This window comes from Peromyscus californicus, unplaced genomic scaffold (genome assembly GCF_007827085.1).
Source record: "Peromyscus californicus insignis strain IS unplaced genomic scaffold, ASM782708v3 Scaffold_18__1_contigs__length_77618521, whole genome shotgun sequence".
NCBI classification, from domain to species: domain Eukaryota; kingdom Metazoa; phylum Chordata; class Mammalia; order Rodentia; family Cricetidae; genus Peromyscus; species Peromyscus californicus.
The window spans coordinates 77528755-77546506 of NW_026294480.1; the positions used below are offsets into that span (position 1 = coordinate 77528755).

The following is a 17752-nucleotide window of genomic DNA, read 5'->3' on the forward strand; positions in this document are numbered from 1 at the left end:
GCACTTTGTCCTTGGTCTTTCTCCAATGTCAACTTTAGCTTCTGCCTCAATGCCTCTAGAAAACACATCCCCAACTCTATAGGTGAGGGAGACTGCTTGAGTGTGGCAGAGTGCAAGGTGGGATGGAAGGGTTGAGTCCAGCAGATACTAAAGGCAGACTCGTGCCCTGTTTCCTGACTCCAGGCTTAGAGATAGAACTCCAACTGGACTGGCAGAAGCAAAAGGGGGTGATCTGGTGGATGCTGTTCCTGGCCTCCAAGCAGGACACTCTTACCCTGACCATACTTATCCAGAACAGGGTTCAGGAGGACTTCAGTGAGATGAAGATCTCTGTCAGGGTAAGGCCTGCAGGTGGGGGTGGCCTGGCCTTGGGGGGTGGTGGCCTGACTTTGGGGGGGGAGTGGCCTCATAGAACAAAAGGCTTCAGCAGTGTGTGTGTGTGTGTGTGTGTGTGTGTCTGTCTGTCTGTCTGTCTGTCTGTGTATATGTCTGGGAGGTTCCCCCAAAGGGCTTGGGATTCTTGGGAGGCTAAAGAAAAAGGCCTTCCATCAGAAGAGCCAGACACTAAGTGCCTAGGCCTATAGGGCAATGAGGATTGTCAGATTTTAGCACTGAGCAAATAGTGGGAGAAGGGACACTTAAAAGGAGGGCCAATGAGGCCCCAGAGTCCCTGATTCTGTGCACTCCCCCCTTCTCTCCCCTAGCCCTATTCTGTCTAATTCACATTGTTCTCAACTTCCACTTGGACCCAAAGTGCCCATGACAGTCATGACCTCTGGTCAGTTCCACACTACCAGAGCAAGAGTTGGATAGAGGACAAGGAAAGGAAAGAACATGGGAGGACAGGCCTGGAACCTGAGGTAGGGCTTTGGGAAAGGGATGGCAGGACCCCTCTCAAGGCAGTGAGGACATCTGTGTACCTGACTTACAGTTGGATATGTGTTGTTGAATGAGACTGTCACATGACAAAGAGTCAGGGACACCCTAGATGAGCGGCCTTGTGAGGTCTGTGAGCATCCCTGGATTTTATCTATGTCTAGAGTGAGCACTTGTTTCTCTGGCTCTAGACAAATTAAATGCAATACTTCCACAATGACTTATGCGTGCTTGAACTAGGGCCCACTGTGTTATTACCATGCCCCATTTCCCTGGTTTGTGAATTCATTCTTTAGTGTCCTTACCCTGCATGTCCCCTCTAGGGAGAAGAAACGTGTATCTGGGTGATAACAACTCACTGAACCTGATGTTCCATGCCCAAAATATAGATGAGAGTGGCACCTATGAGGCTAAACTTGGGGTCATAGCCCCTCTGGAGGCTGAGTACTCAGGACTTCTCAGACACCCAGGGATGAGGAGGAACTCTGTTTTGTTTTGTTTTGTTTTTTGAGACAGGGTTTCTCTGTGTATCTTTGACTATCCTGTAACTCACTCTGTAGACCAGTCTGACTTTGAACTCAGAGAGATCCACCTGCCTCTGCCTCCTAAGTGCTAGGAGTAAAGGCATGCACTACCATGCCTGGATATTGGTGAAATTATTAAGGCCACTCCACGTAGTTAAAAGGAGATTTATTTAATGGTGTAACTTACAAATTAAGGGATAGGTAGGTTACGGAGTCTGGGGAAGGTGTATCGCAGTCCAGTGGTGTTCTCTGGAGCTCTGCTCGGTCCACCTCCACCGTTCAGGGTCCTGGAACAGAGAGAGCACTGGCCCATCCAGATCTCGGGTCTCCAGGCACCTCCCTTGGCCCTGCCTTGTAGGCATGACAGTTGCTGAAATCTCAATGGGGGTTGGAACTTCCAGATCAAAGCTGGAATGGCTACCCACTACATCTCCCCCTTTTTGTCTAAATAAGAAGGTTCTAACCTAATACAAGACTATATACAAAGGAATGGTTATCAAATATTGTCCAGGAATAATGAGGGATAATGACCTAGATAAGATGGAACTACAACCAATGCAAACAATATCAAGCAAGAAACACATACTAAAATCCAGAGAAGTATAGAGCATAGGTAAATGGCATGTTACAAAAATCATTCCAAAAGGTGTCCTATCCTAAAGAACCTGAATCTAATACTTAATATGTCTGTGTGTTTATTTTATAAGTGTGATCTGGTACTGGCGTGATTTGGCGGCGGGAGCTGGAGAGAAATTCTCCAGCAACACCTGGCTCTGAAAGAAACTCTTAAGTGGGGCTGCAGTAGTGATCCCCTTAAGAGGGATACCAAAACCTGACTGACCTGTGCCCACTTGTCCCCAGAACTTCTCCAGCCTGAGCTGTGACTACTTTGTTGTGAACCAGAGCTAACAGTTGATGGTTGACCTGGGCAACCCAATGAAGGCAGGCACCAGTATAAATCAGGCGTGGAAAAGGAAGGCCTGGGAGAGAGCACAGGGCAGGGTCCTGCTGCCTCAGCACATAGCTAAATACCCCAACTAACAGCCCCTTTGTCCTCCTTGTTTCACTGCTCTTGGGTGGCCTTCAGTTTACTGTTCTCATCCCCAAGATACAAAGAAAACCATCCAGTTTGTCTTCCAGGTTGGGAGTGACTGGACCTTGTTTGAGATTGGGCTAAGAATGTAAGAAGGGAGGATGAGGCAGGTATCAGAGCCTGGTGCCTGGGGATTCTCATCAAACTGCTTCACTCTTAGCTCTATCTTATAGCAAGAATCTGAACAGCTCATAAAGCAGCATGGCCTCCTTTCCACTCTCTATGGAGGCTCAAGCCCAGGTTTTCTTTAATGGGTCAGTGCCTAGGCTGAATGGGTTCTTTAGAGGGAAGGGTGAAGACTTCTAAAGGAGGACACATGGGTCCCTCTTGCCCACTCTGCACCATCCTCCTCTTCAGCATCTCTAAGCCCAAAGCTATGCTGTTCCCTGTCAATGACTGGCATCCTCAATACCAGTCTCAGAAGGAGGGAGATATGGGCCCTGTTGTTATGATGTCAATGAGGTGAGTGGGGGTTGCAAGATAAGTCAGGGTTGAGCCACATGAGGAGAAAGAAAGGTGAATCCAGTATAAATGACAGCACTTAGGACCTGGATAATTGGGGCAACAGAAGAGGGAAGTGCCTGGTGAGTCCTCAAGGTCTATGAGAGATGGCCAGAGAAGGTACATACCAGTCCATTGCTTTATAAAGGAGGCCTATTTTAGGATTATTGCTGTGGGTTCTAGGCCAGCATAGTCTATACAATAAGTTTCAGGCCAGTCTGTGTACAGAGTGAGAGACCTTGTCTCAAAAGCAATGGCAAAGTGGATTTTAATTGCTGCTGTGTTCCTTAAATTCTCAGACCGGAGTCCTGATGCAGTGTGTATGGGTGGTAAACCAGGCTAGCATTTTGGCAATTCCATACATGTGCACATGCATTTTGATTATATGTACCCTGTTCCTCTCTCATGCTCCTCTTGTTCCTTCTGGAACCCCAAATACTTCTGGAAGCATCTTCCCAACATATCTTTTCTATTCTATTTTCATGTCTTTTGTTGTATTTTATTGCAGTTGCCTACATGGATGGGGGTTGTTTACTGGCTTCTGGGCAAGTTACCAGTGGCTCGGTCACTGAAAACTTCCCTTCAGCAACAACTGAGCAAAGTTGGATCATGGTTTTCTAAAGAGGTTGTTATGGTGATATTTTATTTGCATTAAAATGTTATTTGTATGTTAATAAATAAAGTTGCCCAGGGGTCAGAGCTATTAGCAAGCCATAGGAAAGCTGGACAGTGGTGGCATACACTTATAATCCCAGCATTTGGTAGGCAGAGCTAGGTAAGTCTCTGTGTGTTCAGGGATACAGTAGCATTGGACACACACGCCTTTAATCTTAATACCAACCATAGAAGACCTGGAAGTCTATACAGATAGGCAGTGATGAGGCGGTCATGTGGTTGGGTTTACAGCCAATGAGAAGGCAGAACAGAAAGTCTATATAAAGACTTTAACACAGGAAGTAGCTCTCTTTCGGAGAGGTAGGACCACTGCAGGAGGAAGGGTAAGGTTTTAGCTCTTAGCTCTGACCTCTTGGCTTTCTTCTTTGCATTGGTTCTGTGTTTCTTATTTAATAAGATGGTTAGTTACATCTACAGGTTGTTCTTTCCAATATGACAGATCATGCCCCTCTTGGCTAGTTGAAGAGTTTGTGAAAATACCAACAAATTAATAAAAATTCGATTTGAACAGGAGAAACCCCTTGATTAGGAGAAGTAAAAGTTCACCCACCAATGTGACATCTCAAGTTGTAAGAAAAGTTTAACAATCAAAGGTTGGGGTAGGGTTCTGTTTTTGTCTTTCCAGGGTAATGGAATTACCCATCTTCCAGAAATCATAAGGCCTTGGATATCTGGATGTCTACAGCAGAAAGAGTCTATTGGTACCAGTCTACACAGGGTAAAATCTCACTGTCTAACATCTATATCTCTATCAATCTAGAAAAGTTGTGGTTCCAATTCAATTATAAATCAAGCTGGTTTTGGAGATGGAGTTGGTTCACTCCTTCTCTAAACCCAAGCATATTACTAAAAGAAAAGGTTGAGAGATTCTTCAGTCCCATATTAAAAGAGCCCTCTGGTGTGAGACAGAAGGAAACCAATAAAAAGGGACCTTTGTCTTCAAGATTCTAATTCTCTCCATGCTTACTCTTGATTTCTCGGAATCCTTTCTTACATGCCATGTCATCTTTAAATCTAAACTTTCCATTTTGATAAAAAGTAAGTTTTTCCAATAGCAATCTCTGAAGTCTCCAGAAGGAAGATGAGGCCCCAACAGCAATTCTACCCAATCCAGAATGATGCCATGGTAATAATCATCATACTACACTTCTTGCCATAATTTCAGGCAATCTTACCCATTACTCTGAGACTTGCTGTGGAATCTACAGCTAGTCTAACTGAGATTTAACTATCTGAGCTTTCTCACAGTACCCAACAGAGATAACATCACCCCCTAAACAGCAGGAAGCAATTCTAAGAAAATGATGCCCCTTCTCCCTAAGGTTTGGTATTTCTCAGGGTTATGGATTATGGTTATAGGGTTGGGGGTGGAAGAAAATATTAAACTCAGTATTCTCCTTAAGAAAAGAAAAACTGTCTCAAAAAAAGGGAAAAGAAGAAATAGAATGGATAGGTATAAGATATTATGGTAGATTATTGTATATACTAGTAAACAAATTTAGTAAAATAGCAGCCTTAGATAATTTGCACTGTTATGGATTCTTATATGTTGATACAAATATAAACTATCTTTATATTCCTGTTTAAGATAATTTGTATATTGATACAAATACAGACCTATATTTGTTATAATGTACATATATTTCTGCTCTTATTTGAAATATTTGTATATTGATACAAATGTAAATTTGTATCTGTCATACTGTATGTATTTCTACTTCTGTTTAGGATATTCTGCATATTGATATATATTTAAGATTATTGTCATATTACATTATACATTCCTACCTCTGCTATAAATATCTTGTGTATTGTCACAATTTTGAAGTCATCGTCCTTTACTGTACATTTGCTTATACACTGTTTAACTTGCTTACATGAAGCCTTAGTCCTTAGTTTATTTCGGTAGATAAGACTTATAGATTTATAGTCACCTATGCTTGTCATCTCTATAGTTATGTTAGTTAGGTTATCCAGATTTACAGATACATAGGTTGGATGGACAGGTAATGTTCAAACACTTCATAGACCTAGAGAATATGGCATTTAAATAACTTAGAATTCCGTTGACGTGAGACACAATTGCTCCTGGCAGCACCAATTTGATCCCAAGAGAACGTTGGGCTTCTAAGACATTTCCATTTGGAAGTTTGTCTTCTTGGCACAAAATGGTCACATTAGGTGACTGTCCAGCCTGACAGTTGTCTCTGTCTACTCTAGGAAGATTCCTGAAACTTGCTTGCATCCATCTTCCATTTCTCAGGTACCATTATATTCTTTCTCAGGTCTTTGATGGGATTGAAGACTAGCAATTATAGTTACAACTTAGTATATATATATAAAATCTTAGATAGAACATATTAAGTATTAGATTCAGGTTCTTTAGGATAGGACACCTTGTGGAATGATCACCCTTTTAGTGGTCAGTTACATGGGTGCTCATATGTCAGTTCCTTGTCTCTCAGGCCCCACACTTTCCTCCACTCTAGGAACTACTGAGATGCTGGATGTGGGATTGAGGTAGATTCAAGAGGATCTTGAGCTTCAGATGAGCTTAAGGTACATCATGAGTTCAAACCCAGCTTGAATTATTAGGGAGCCACTCTCTCATAAAACAAAGATAGTGAAGTCTTTTCATTAGGCACAATTTTGGAGTCTACTTACTCTCTGGTGCAGGTGTAACCGTCTTATTAAATAAGAAACACAGAGCCGATTCAACGATGAAAGCCAAGAGGTCAGAGCAATAGCTAAGAGCTGAGATTAAAAACCTTACCCTTCACTGCCACTGCTGTCCTACCTCTCCACAAGAGACCTGCTTCCTGTGTGTTTGTGCTTTTTATTGACTTTCTATTCTGCCTTCTCATTGGTTGTAAACCCAACCACATGACCTCCTCGTCATACTGCCCGTCTGTACAGACCTCCAGGTCTTCTATGGTTGGTATTGAGATTAAAGGCATGTGTCTCCTTGCTCGCTGTATACTTGAACACACAGAGATCCGCCTAGCTCTGCCTCCCAAGAGCTGGGATTAAAGACGTGTGCCACCACCACCTGGCCTGCTATGGCTTGCTATTAGCTCTGACCCCCAGGCAACTTTATTTATTAACATACAAATAAAATCACATTTCAGTACAAATAAAATATCACCATATTTCCCCTTTTCTATTTTAATAAAAAGAAAAAAGGAAAAAGGTTATAACATAAGAAAAACTATATACAAAAGTACAATAACTATATACCATATATACAATACCTAAACAATGTCTAGCCCATTTGTATTTGACAAATTCAGAGAAAATAATTCCATTATCTATCTTATTTTGATAAGTCCAAAATGTACCTAATTCACTTTCTATCCTAACTAATCTTCAACTATAACTAACTAATCTTCAACTCCCTCAGAGACCCAAGAAGGAAATAATATTACCTAATAAAAAATAAAAACAGGAAGTGCATGCAAGCAGCTTCCAAAAAAAAATAATGTGAGTTGACAGAAACAGCCAGCTGCCTGGATAGTCACCTGAGGTTTCTCCACAGTGTTGGGGCATCATCTTCAGTCTATAGGCTTAGTGTATCTGACAGACTCATTTGTGAAGTAGGATGTACACAAGGTCAATAGGTTGACCTCACATTGGGTGAGAGCAGTCCATGTACCAGAAACACCTGAATTCCACTAGTGTCATGTCATGATTCAGGATTTAAAAATTCTGGAAACTGATTTTTTTTTAATTCAGCTGTCCATTCTTCTTGGCTATGTGTGTATGTGGCTTCATCTCAGCATCCCATTCTTCTCCATATCCTTCTATTAAATGCCAGTCTACTATTGAGAGGTATGAGTTTAGTTACTCTTCAAGAATAACTGTTTCAGCTGTCGTTCCACTGCACATCAGAAGCCATCAGCCCACTGCCTGTTCAGCTACCTTCCAAGAAAAGGGCACTGTACCTTTTCCAGATTGCGAAGGCCACTTCAGGGATGGTGCCATATTGTCCTGGTTTTAGAAAATGACTTTTGATAAAGCCGTAACCACACTTGTTTTGGCAAGAATCAGTAGTCCTTTGTTTCGTGTCCTGTCTGTCCATTTTGTCCTGTTATCAGCAGTTGATTTGAGGATACTTTGTTTTCCAGTGGCTAACTTCTGCCACAATGAAAGTTAACTCCATATGCAGGTTCTTCAATGCCCATATTTTCTCTGAAGTAGATTGGTACTGCCAGGAGCCGACATGTCTCATAGTCAAAGAAAAATTTTCTAAGTTATTAAAACATTTTAAATGCCATATTCTGTAGATCTCTGAAGGGTTTGAAGATGACTTGTCTATCTAAATTATATCTGCTTAATCTTGAAAACATACCTAATATGACTACAAGTTCTACTATAATGTCTAACTACTAACTTTCATTTCTTTATATCCTTATAGTTGGTAATAATAACATTCAAGGATCAGAAAATTGCATTACATTGTTAAATGAATGGTATAAGTACAATTAGAAATATACATATAACATTTTCTAACAATATCAATTTCAATATATATAATTTGTATATAATATAAAACAATCCAATCCAATGTAAAGTATTTAACACTAGTAATTTTCTTTTCTTTTTTTTAAAACAAGAACCTTAAATCTAATCTCCTTTGCTTAGCCCTTTTCCTAACCCTTGACACCAGCTTGTAACCAACCCCCCTAAACAATGAAAATTATCCCAGACCCAAAACCCATTAAAAGACCAAAAAAACCACCCGCTCCACACCACCTCTTTGGGAATGTGGGTGTCGTATTCTTTAAATTGCTTCCTGCTGGGTATGGGTGAAGGTATCTTTATCCTGAAATGAAAAATTTTAGGTTAATTGTCAAATTCTAGGAAAGGTAACTATATCATTCATTATCCAGTCTGTGTATAATGCAGGGTTTATCTCATCCTTATTCAAAGTAGTCTTTGAGACTGGATCATCTCAGCTAGCCATCTCAAAATTGCTCTGAGCACTTTGTAGTTCAAAGGTGATCTGTAGATGTTTGTCAGCTTAGTGATATTATTATTGTCCACGTGGAATTGTTGTTGTTGTGGGGCCCCATCTTCTTCCTGGAGATTTCAGTTGATGTTAGGCCTGGCCGTGATTTCCTGCAGAAAACTGATAAAAGACTCGAACACAAAGACATGTATAGGCAGCTAATTGAAGCCTTTTTTCTTTCTAGAATTAGTTAGTACACTATATGACCATTAATTCCTTAACAAAGTTTAGAATGTGTGTGTGTGTATATATACATATATACACACACACACACATATATATATATATATATATATATATATTAATCTTGTAAATTTTTATATACTCTGGGATTACATCTAAAATGATGTTTTAATTTGAAACTTTCTTATGTGTATACACATACTGACATGTGTGTGGGTACCTGTGTATAGGTGGGTGCACAGATGGAGGCCAGAGTGGTAACTCTCAATATCAATGGTCTCAAATCCCTCCTCAAAACACAGACTAACAGATTGGATTTGAAAACAAGATCTATCCTTCTGTTATATCCACCACGGTGAGATTCAGAGAATGAGTCACATGTTTGAAAGCTTGACCCATAGGGAGTGGCACTATTAAGAGGCTTTGTTGGAGGAAATGTGTCACTGTGGGGGCAGGCTTTGAGGTCTCATATGCTCAAGCTATGCCCAGGGTGGCACACAGTCTTTGTCTGCTGCCTGCAGGTCAAGATGTAGAACTCTCAGCTCCCTTATCCTGCACCATGTCTGCCTGCACACTGCCATGCTTCCAATCATGATAATAATGGGCTAAACTTCTGAAACTCTAAGTCAACCCCAATTAAATGTTTTTCTTCCTTTATAAGAGTTGCTGTGGTCATAGTGTCTCTATACCCAGATCAGCTGACAGAAGGGAGAGGCTCTGTGCTTCAAATGGGCTTTTTGTAACCTCCAGTGGAACACCTCCTCCAACAAGGCCATATCTCCTAATTTTTTCAAATAATGCCCTTCCCTGGTAACCAAGTACTTGAATCTATGATGCTATGGAAGCTGTATTCATTCACACCACCACAGAAAGCATGCAGAATAGGGTTAGATGTGATGCAGTACCCAAAACATCCAGAAGAGGGTGATAGGTTCCCATGAAGTACTTTCAGAGAGCAGATGGGAATGATACCCAAAGTATCGAGAAGAAAATGATAAGTCCCCATGCAGATGCCTGGGAAGCACCCAGAGCATCCAGATAAGGGCAATAGAGTTTTATACAATTTCCAAAGCATCCAGAACTGGGCAATAGATTCCCCTTGGTGTACTCAGAGCATTCTGAAGTAGGCAATAAACTTCCTTGTGGTGCCCACAGAATACTGAAGAGCCCCATTATTAGTGAGGGGTGGGCAATAGGGGGTGTCATAGCCACCTGCTGAGGGCTGCCACTATAGCATGGGCAGGGTCACAGGCCACTTCTGCTGAGGCATGGGTATGAGCAATCAAAAAATAAAAAGTAATTCTCCACTTTCTACTCCTTTTCCTTTGCTCCCAAACCTGCTTGTTTCTCTATGCTCTCTCCCTCTCCCTAAACTATATAAATTTCATGTCGGTATTTTTGTTACAACATGGGAGTCAGAAATGGAGAGGCTCCTGCCCTTTCCTGCAATGTCTAAAGCTGCTGCCTTTGCAGCATGCATGCAGATACTCCCCAGCAAGAGTGCTTGCTGAAATTAATCCCAGGGATGAGGGAGCCAGATATCCACACAGTGTTCTCAGCGCCCTGCCCCCACTTGGTGCTCCACCCATACAGATGTTTTCCCTTCCAAAAGGGGTTCATTTCCTACCAGAATTACTGTTCCTTTCAGAGTGCGGGGAGAGCCACTGAAAGGTTTACAACACACCCCCACGGTCAGGCTTGTTCGCATATGCCTGGCAGACACTTCCACCTAGCCAGATCTAGGTCAGGATAGCCATTTCTGGGTCAGGGCATCTCTTGTGACCAGGATGCCTGGCGGACCTGGACACTTCCGCCTAGCCAGCTCCAGGTCAGGATAGCCATTTCCGGGTCAGGGCATCTTGCGTGACCAAGATCTGTGACGTTCTATTGGCTACGTAGGCACGCAACGTGGCCGTGTGATCTACGCGCTTGCGTGTAGTAGTGATGCTGATCTGTCCATGCCCAGCCTTTAAAATCCGGCGCCATGTTCCCGGTTCCTTCTTCTTCTCCACACACGTGCTTCCCGCAGGCCTGTTCACTCTCTGTCCCTTTACCTTTAATAAAACTCTTGTTAGCGGATTCTGTCATGTTTCGTGACATTTCCTTGCAGCCGAAAAACTAACAGCCACCCCTGCCTGCAGTACCTGCAACTGCTGTTTCTCCCCCATACATGTGTGTGCTAGGTTGGCTCCTACAGCCTGAAGCACCACGTGGAGATCTCCTTTTCTGCTCCCTTCCCTCTCCCATGAGCTATGATCCTGTCTGCAGAAGCCTAAAAGACACTAAAAGTCTTTTCTCTATATTTTAAAGTTATGCTGTTAATTCTTATCTCAAGATTTATAAGTTGCCCATTAGGCATGGTTTAAAAATCTATATAATTAGAAACAAACTATCCTTTCCATGAGAAGTTTTTGTTTGTCTATTTCTTGAGAAATCTGTGTCATTAGAAAATTTGTTTGTGTATTCTTGTGTGTTCAGCAAAAACTTAGATGTTTTTTGGTGTTCTATTTTATTAAAAACCTGTTTCTAGAGTTGGGGTCTGGCTCTTCCCTCCTGTAGATTCAAGCATGTTTATGCCTTGTGTCAGATTGAATTTCATGGCACAGAGAGCAAAGCAGAACTGCCAAAAAACTAGACTTGTTTGTGTAAACATTCTACACTTCAATATTTATAAGTTCATTTCATTGAATTTCATTAAAAATCTGTTAAATCTGTAAAAAGGGTTAACTAGTAACATGTGGTTGATAGTTAAAAATCAATGCATAGGTAATCTTTTTTTTTTTTGGTTTTTCGAGACAGGGTTTCTCTGTGTAGCTTTGCGCCTTTCCTGGATCTCGCTCTGTAGAACAGGCTGGCCTCAAACTTACAGAGATCCACCTGCCTTTGCCTCCCGAGTGCTGGGATTAAAGGCGTGCGCCACCACTGCCCGGTGCATAGGTAATCTTAAAGAGATGTGTGCATAGGTAATCTTAAAGAGATGTGTGCCATGATCCCATTCTGGCATATAAGCAACATGTGGCTTGCTGCCATCTCTAGACAGCCACATGGGTGGTCACCATTTTTGATGGGGTTGGAGAAGATGAATGCCATGTGACTTCACCACCATACATTTAAAGGTGACCACATGGAATGGGACAACCAAGGAGACAACAACAGGTCTCCAAGATATTTTTATATTAGGATAGACTTTTGTGTGATAATTCCTGTCTTGTCCTAAAAATAAGGTATATAAATAAATCTCAAATATAAAATAATCAATAATCTACATGATTAGAGCTTGCTTTTACCTCCTGTGGATTATGGTTGTGCTCTGTTTTTTCTTCTTGAAGTAAAAAATGGTACTTTATTTTTGAAAGATCTTAAACTTTATGTACTTTATTTTTGAAAGATCTTAAGGGGAACTTTCAAAACTTTACATTTAAATTACAAAAATGTGAGACATAATTTAAGAAACAGCTTTTAAAAATATTTACTGTTTTTAAGACATTTTAAGTTCATAAAAGATTTTACTATAATATAATCTTGATAAATAAGTACCTTTAACAACAACAAAACTTCAGCTTCCTTCTCAGTTCTCTTTGTGAGTAAAATTCAGGTCTCAGGCCTCATTCTCCTAGAGCTCCTACTAGGTCTAGATACAGTGTACCTTGTTACCAGACTTAGAATAGAGATAAACCTACAAAACAAATTTCAATGTAACATTTTACTATTCCATTATTTAAAGGAACTCACTCTACAATGACTGCTCTCAGTAATCAACCATCTATGTCTCCTGGCAAATGATTAGATTTTAAAAAAAAGTATAAAGTTTAAACCTTAAGTTGTGAGGATCTATAAAAATGTTCTACAGTCTAAGAAGATGTATTAAGGTGTATAAATGCAAGTTACAGAAGTCTGAGAACATTAAGATCTGGGTGGTAGATCTAAAAGGGTGTTTTCAGATAAATAGATGAGTACAATTTGTAAAGTTATAAAGATGACTTAAGGTATATAAAAATGTTTCAAATTTCTTTTCCATCCTATGCTATTATTATGCTAAGATTTCAAAATTTCAGAGTTTTAACATTAACAAATGGAGTTCTAACAAGCTATTAATCTTGTTCTGAAAACACTGACTACTCATTGTTTAGTCATAAGCTCAATTTTAAGTTTCCTTTGGTTGTTCTCTAAATATAGACTTAAAGGTGCTTCTCGTCACACTAAAGACGTCTCTGTCCAACCTTTATCTGACTCTCTGGTCATAGGAAAAATGTTCATGCTTTTTAACCAAAGCCATAGTCTTTTCTATGACCCCAAGATGTGTAAATCTGTTCCAGCTGGGTTTTTTTTGTTGTTTGTTTGTTTGGTTTTTCAAGACAGGGTTTCTCTGTGTAGCTTTGTGCCTTTCCTGGACCTCGCTCTGTAGACTAGGCTGGCCTTGAACTCACAAAGATCCACCTGCCTCTGCCTCCTGAGTGCTGGGATTAAAGGCGTGCACCACTACCACCCGGCTCTGTTCTAGCTGTTTTGCAGACACCAATTAACTGACTTCTCTACAATGTGGATTTCAATACAATGGTAATACTTATATATCTAAAACTTCCATCTCCTTTGGTAAACTGAAATTTATATAAGCTTCAAAGAATGAGAGTCATAAGGCTTGAATCCATCTGTCAACAAATCAACCAAAAAGGTTTCAAATGTAATATTTTTCTTAAGCTCCAAATTTTAACTTCTACCCAGTCTGGAACCTGTAAACTACAAGCTGCTGAGATTTGGACTTGCTGAAAACTTATGTGAACCAGTCCAGCTGATATGAATGCTCCCTGTCCCCTCACCTAGAGCAGATAATTAAATGTATTTAATAAATGCCCCATTGCCCAACCTTTCAGCCTTCCTGGGCACTGACAACCTATGCCTCAGTTCAGCTGAAAGCAGCTAACAGAAGAGAGTATATCGTCCCTGCCCCCATCACAATTGCTAGATAAGACTAAGTCAAAAGAAAACTCCCTGACATAGGGGATACAATGACTACCTATAATGCCAACTGACACACACACACACACACACACACACACACACACACACACACACACACACATGGGTTCAAATTTATCAACAGGTAGATTCATTAAAATTGTTCAATAATATGATAAAACACTTGGCCTGCTTTATGCAGAACAAAGAGATATTGTTCCTCACAAGGCCTTTGACCCTTCTGCTTTCTCTTAATTACTATTGGCTCATTAATATAATAACTAAATGATAGTTCCTATCTGGGTTTCATTAGCCTGATGGTTATTAGATCCTACTGTAAACTAGAATCCATCTTGATCAGTATTTAAAATTTTAATAAAAGCCAATTTTAAACTTTATCTTCTGTCCCTAATGTTTATCTGTTTCAAACCTAGGAAAAGAGGCTGAGGTGCCTATTTAACATATCAAAGCTAGACCTGATTGCCAGGTTCTCCCAGTATCCCTCAGTCCCTATTTGTTATAGGGTATGGTTCCCATACCTTGTCCTAAATTTAACAAAAAGCTAACAATGGCCCCACTTACTAGCCTCCAATTTAAGGCCTTCTGCCCACAATGGGAGATTGCCCATTGGGGATTCCTTACAATCCCCAGGGACAAGGGATCATAAAAAACCAAAAACCCAACCCAAACCAAAACCCATGAAACTCTAAGGACTCAACTTAAAAACAAAAAGAACAACACAAAAAAACTCTAAATATCCTCCCTTCTTGGTAAGATGGCATTACCCCATGGATAAAATATGAAAGAGACCTGACTCCCTTCTCACAAAAGAAAGTGTTTTGTTTTTTTCCACAGAAAGGTCCAATCAAGGCCTATTTGGGTCCAGCCAGAAATGTCTGACATCACCCTGCCAACCAGAAACATGACCTGCCTCTCACTGAATGGTCAGGGACAAAGGAGATGTTCTTGTTCTGCAAGGATGTCTGAAAGGACATCCATAATCTGGTGGCCACTGCCCAAGCCATAATCCCCACCCCAAGCATACTCTCTGCTATTATAATCACAGTCTTTGTTATATTACAGGCCTGTCCTGCAACTGCTCAACTCCCCAATTCTCAACCCAACACCTATCACTGATGTTTTTCCTTCAGGAAATCTATGAGTGGAAAAAAACAAGAGATTGGGTCAATGGACTGCCCCAAACAAGGATGCCGTTCCTGTTTCAAAACCTATTATATTATTAATGACTCCTGGAATAAAACATAAAAACAGGAGTAGTGGAAAAACTATATACCACTGGTTATGCTGCACATTCCTCTGCTGATATTTATATTTCTCAACAGCTGGTGTGGAACTCCCAGTCCACACTAACCTGTAAAAATATTCTTTTTAATTAAATTTTTAAAATTTGTTTTACATACCAACCAATTTCCCCTCCCTCCTCTCCTCCCTTCTACCTCCCCCCTCCCCACTTCTCCTTCATCTCCGTTCAGAACAGGAAAAGCCTCCCATGGGAGTCAACAAAGCATGGCATATCAAGTTGAGACAGGACCAAGCTCCTCCCCCTGCATCAAGAGTGGGCAAGGCATCCCAGAATGAGTAATAGGTTCTAAAAAGCCAGCTCATATGCCAGGGACAGGTGTTGATCCCACTGATAGAGACCCCACAAACAGACCAAGTTACACAACTGTCATCCACATGGAGAGGGCCTAGGTCCATCCTATGTAGGCTCCCTAGCTGGGAGTCCAGAGTCCGTAAACTCCAACTAGCTCAGGTCAGCTATTTGTGAGTTTCCCTGTCATTATCTTGACATCCCCTCTGCTTATATAATCCTCTCTCTCTTCAACTGCACTCCAGGAGCTTGATCTGGTACTTGGCTGTGGATCTCTTCATCTGCTTCCATCAGTTACTGGATAAAGGTTCTATGATGACAGTTAGGGTATTCACTAATCTGATCACAGGAGAAGGCCAGTTTAGGCACCCTCTCCATTATTTCAAGGAGTCTTAACAGAGATCATCTTTGTGGATTCCTGGGAGCTTCCCTGGCACCAGGTTTCTTCCTAACCCCATAATGGCTCCCTCTATCAAGATATCTCTTTCATTACTCCCCTCCTCTGTGCCATCCCAAACTCAACCATCCCCATCCCTCATGTTCCTATCCCCTATCCCCTCCCTTCTACCCCGCCCTTCTCCTAGTTTACCCAGGAGATATCATCTATTTCCTCTTCCCAGGGAAATCCATGCATCCCTGTTAGTGTCCTCCTTTTTACCATCTCTGGGGGGCTGTGGGTTGTAGTCTGAATATCTCTTGCTTTACATCTAATATCCACTAATGAATGAGTACATACCATGTTTTTCTGTGTCTGGGTTATATCACTCAGGATTTTTTTTTTAAAAATTTCATCCATTTGCCTCCAAATTTCATGATGCCATGTTTTTTTTTTCTACTGAGTAATACTCCATTGTGTAAATGTACCACATTTTCTTTATCCATTCTTCAATTGAGGGGCATATTAATTATTTACAGGTTCTGACTGTTATGAATAATACTGCTGTGAACATAGTTGAGCAAGTATCCTTGTGATATAATTGAGCATCCTTTGGGTATTTGACCAAGAGCGGTACTTCTGGGTCTTGAGGAAGATTGATTCCCAATTATCTGAGAAACCATCATACTAATTTCCAAAGTGGCTGTACAAGTTTGCACTCACACCATCAGTGTAGGAGTGTTCCCCTTATGTGGGCATCCTCTTTAATGTAGGCTGTCAGTGTTTTTGTTCTTAGCCATTCTGACAGGTGAAAGATGTTATCTCAGAGTCATTTTGATTTGCATTTCCCTAACAGCTAAGGGTATTGAATAACTCATTAAGTGTATCTTGGCCATTTGAGATTCTTCTGCTGAGAATGCTATGTTTAAATCTGTACCCCATTTTTAGTGGGATTATTTGGTATTTTGATGTCTGTTTCTTGAGTTCTTTATATATATTGGAGATCAGTCCTCTGTTAGATGTGGAGTTTATGAAGATCTTTTCTAATTCTGTGGGCTACTGTTTTGTCTTATTCATGGTATCCTTTGCCTTACAAAAGCTTTGCAGTTTCAGGAGGTCCCATTTATTAATTGTTGATTTCAGGGTCTGTGCTATGGGTGTTATATTCAGGAAGTTGTCTCTTGTGCCAATGTGTTCAAGGCTACTTCCCACTTTCTCTTCTATCAGGTTTAGTGTAACTGGATTTGTGTTGAGGTCTTTGATCCACTTGGATGCTATAGGATGGTCTTTATATATGCTGTGAATATGTGTTGCTACTATTGGTTAATATAGAAGCTGTTTTGGCCTATGGCAACACATGATATTGCCAGGTGGGAAATCCAAGAGAGATACAGAGAAAAGAAAAGCAGAGTTGGGGAGACACTGGGAGCTGCCAAGGGAACAAGATGTAATAAAACACAGATAAAACCACAAGACATGTATCGATACAGAGATGAATAGAAATGGGTTTATTTAAGATGTAATAGCTAGTTAGCAATAAACCTGAGCCATAGACAGTTTGTAATTAATATTAAGCTTCTGAGTGTTTTTGTTTTTGTTTTTGTTTTGATTTTTCAAGACAGGGTTTCCCTGTGTAGCTTTGGAGCCTGTACTGGAACTCACTCTATAGCCCAAGATGGCCTCAAACTCACAGAGATTTGCCTGCATCTGCCTCCCAAGTGCTGGGATTAAAGGCATGAGCCACCACTGCCCAGCTCTGAGTGATTATTTTATAAAACAAGGCTGCTTCCAGATGGGACTGGGCTGAACTGGGCTTCCTAGTCTCATGCCAGCAGCAGTGCAGAGATGGATCTCCCCTCAGCTGCCTGTGAGGTGGAGCTGACCACCAGCCACCATGAGGTAAGTGGTGTGGCAGGCTCCCACAGTCTCCCACTTGAGCTGTGGTACA

At 41.0% G+C, this 17752-nt stretch overlaps 1 pseudogene; it reads left to right on the forward strand.

Moving 5' to 3' along the window:
* LOC128113195 (integrin alpha-5-like) overlaps positions 1-17752 on the forward strand; it is a 50382-nt pseudogene that overhangs the window by 20963 nt on the left and 11667 nt on the right.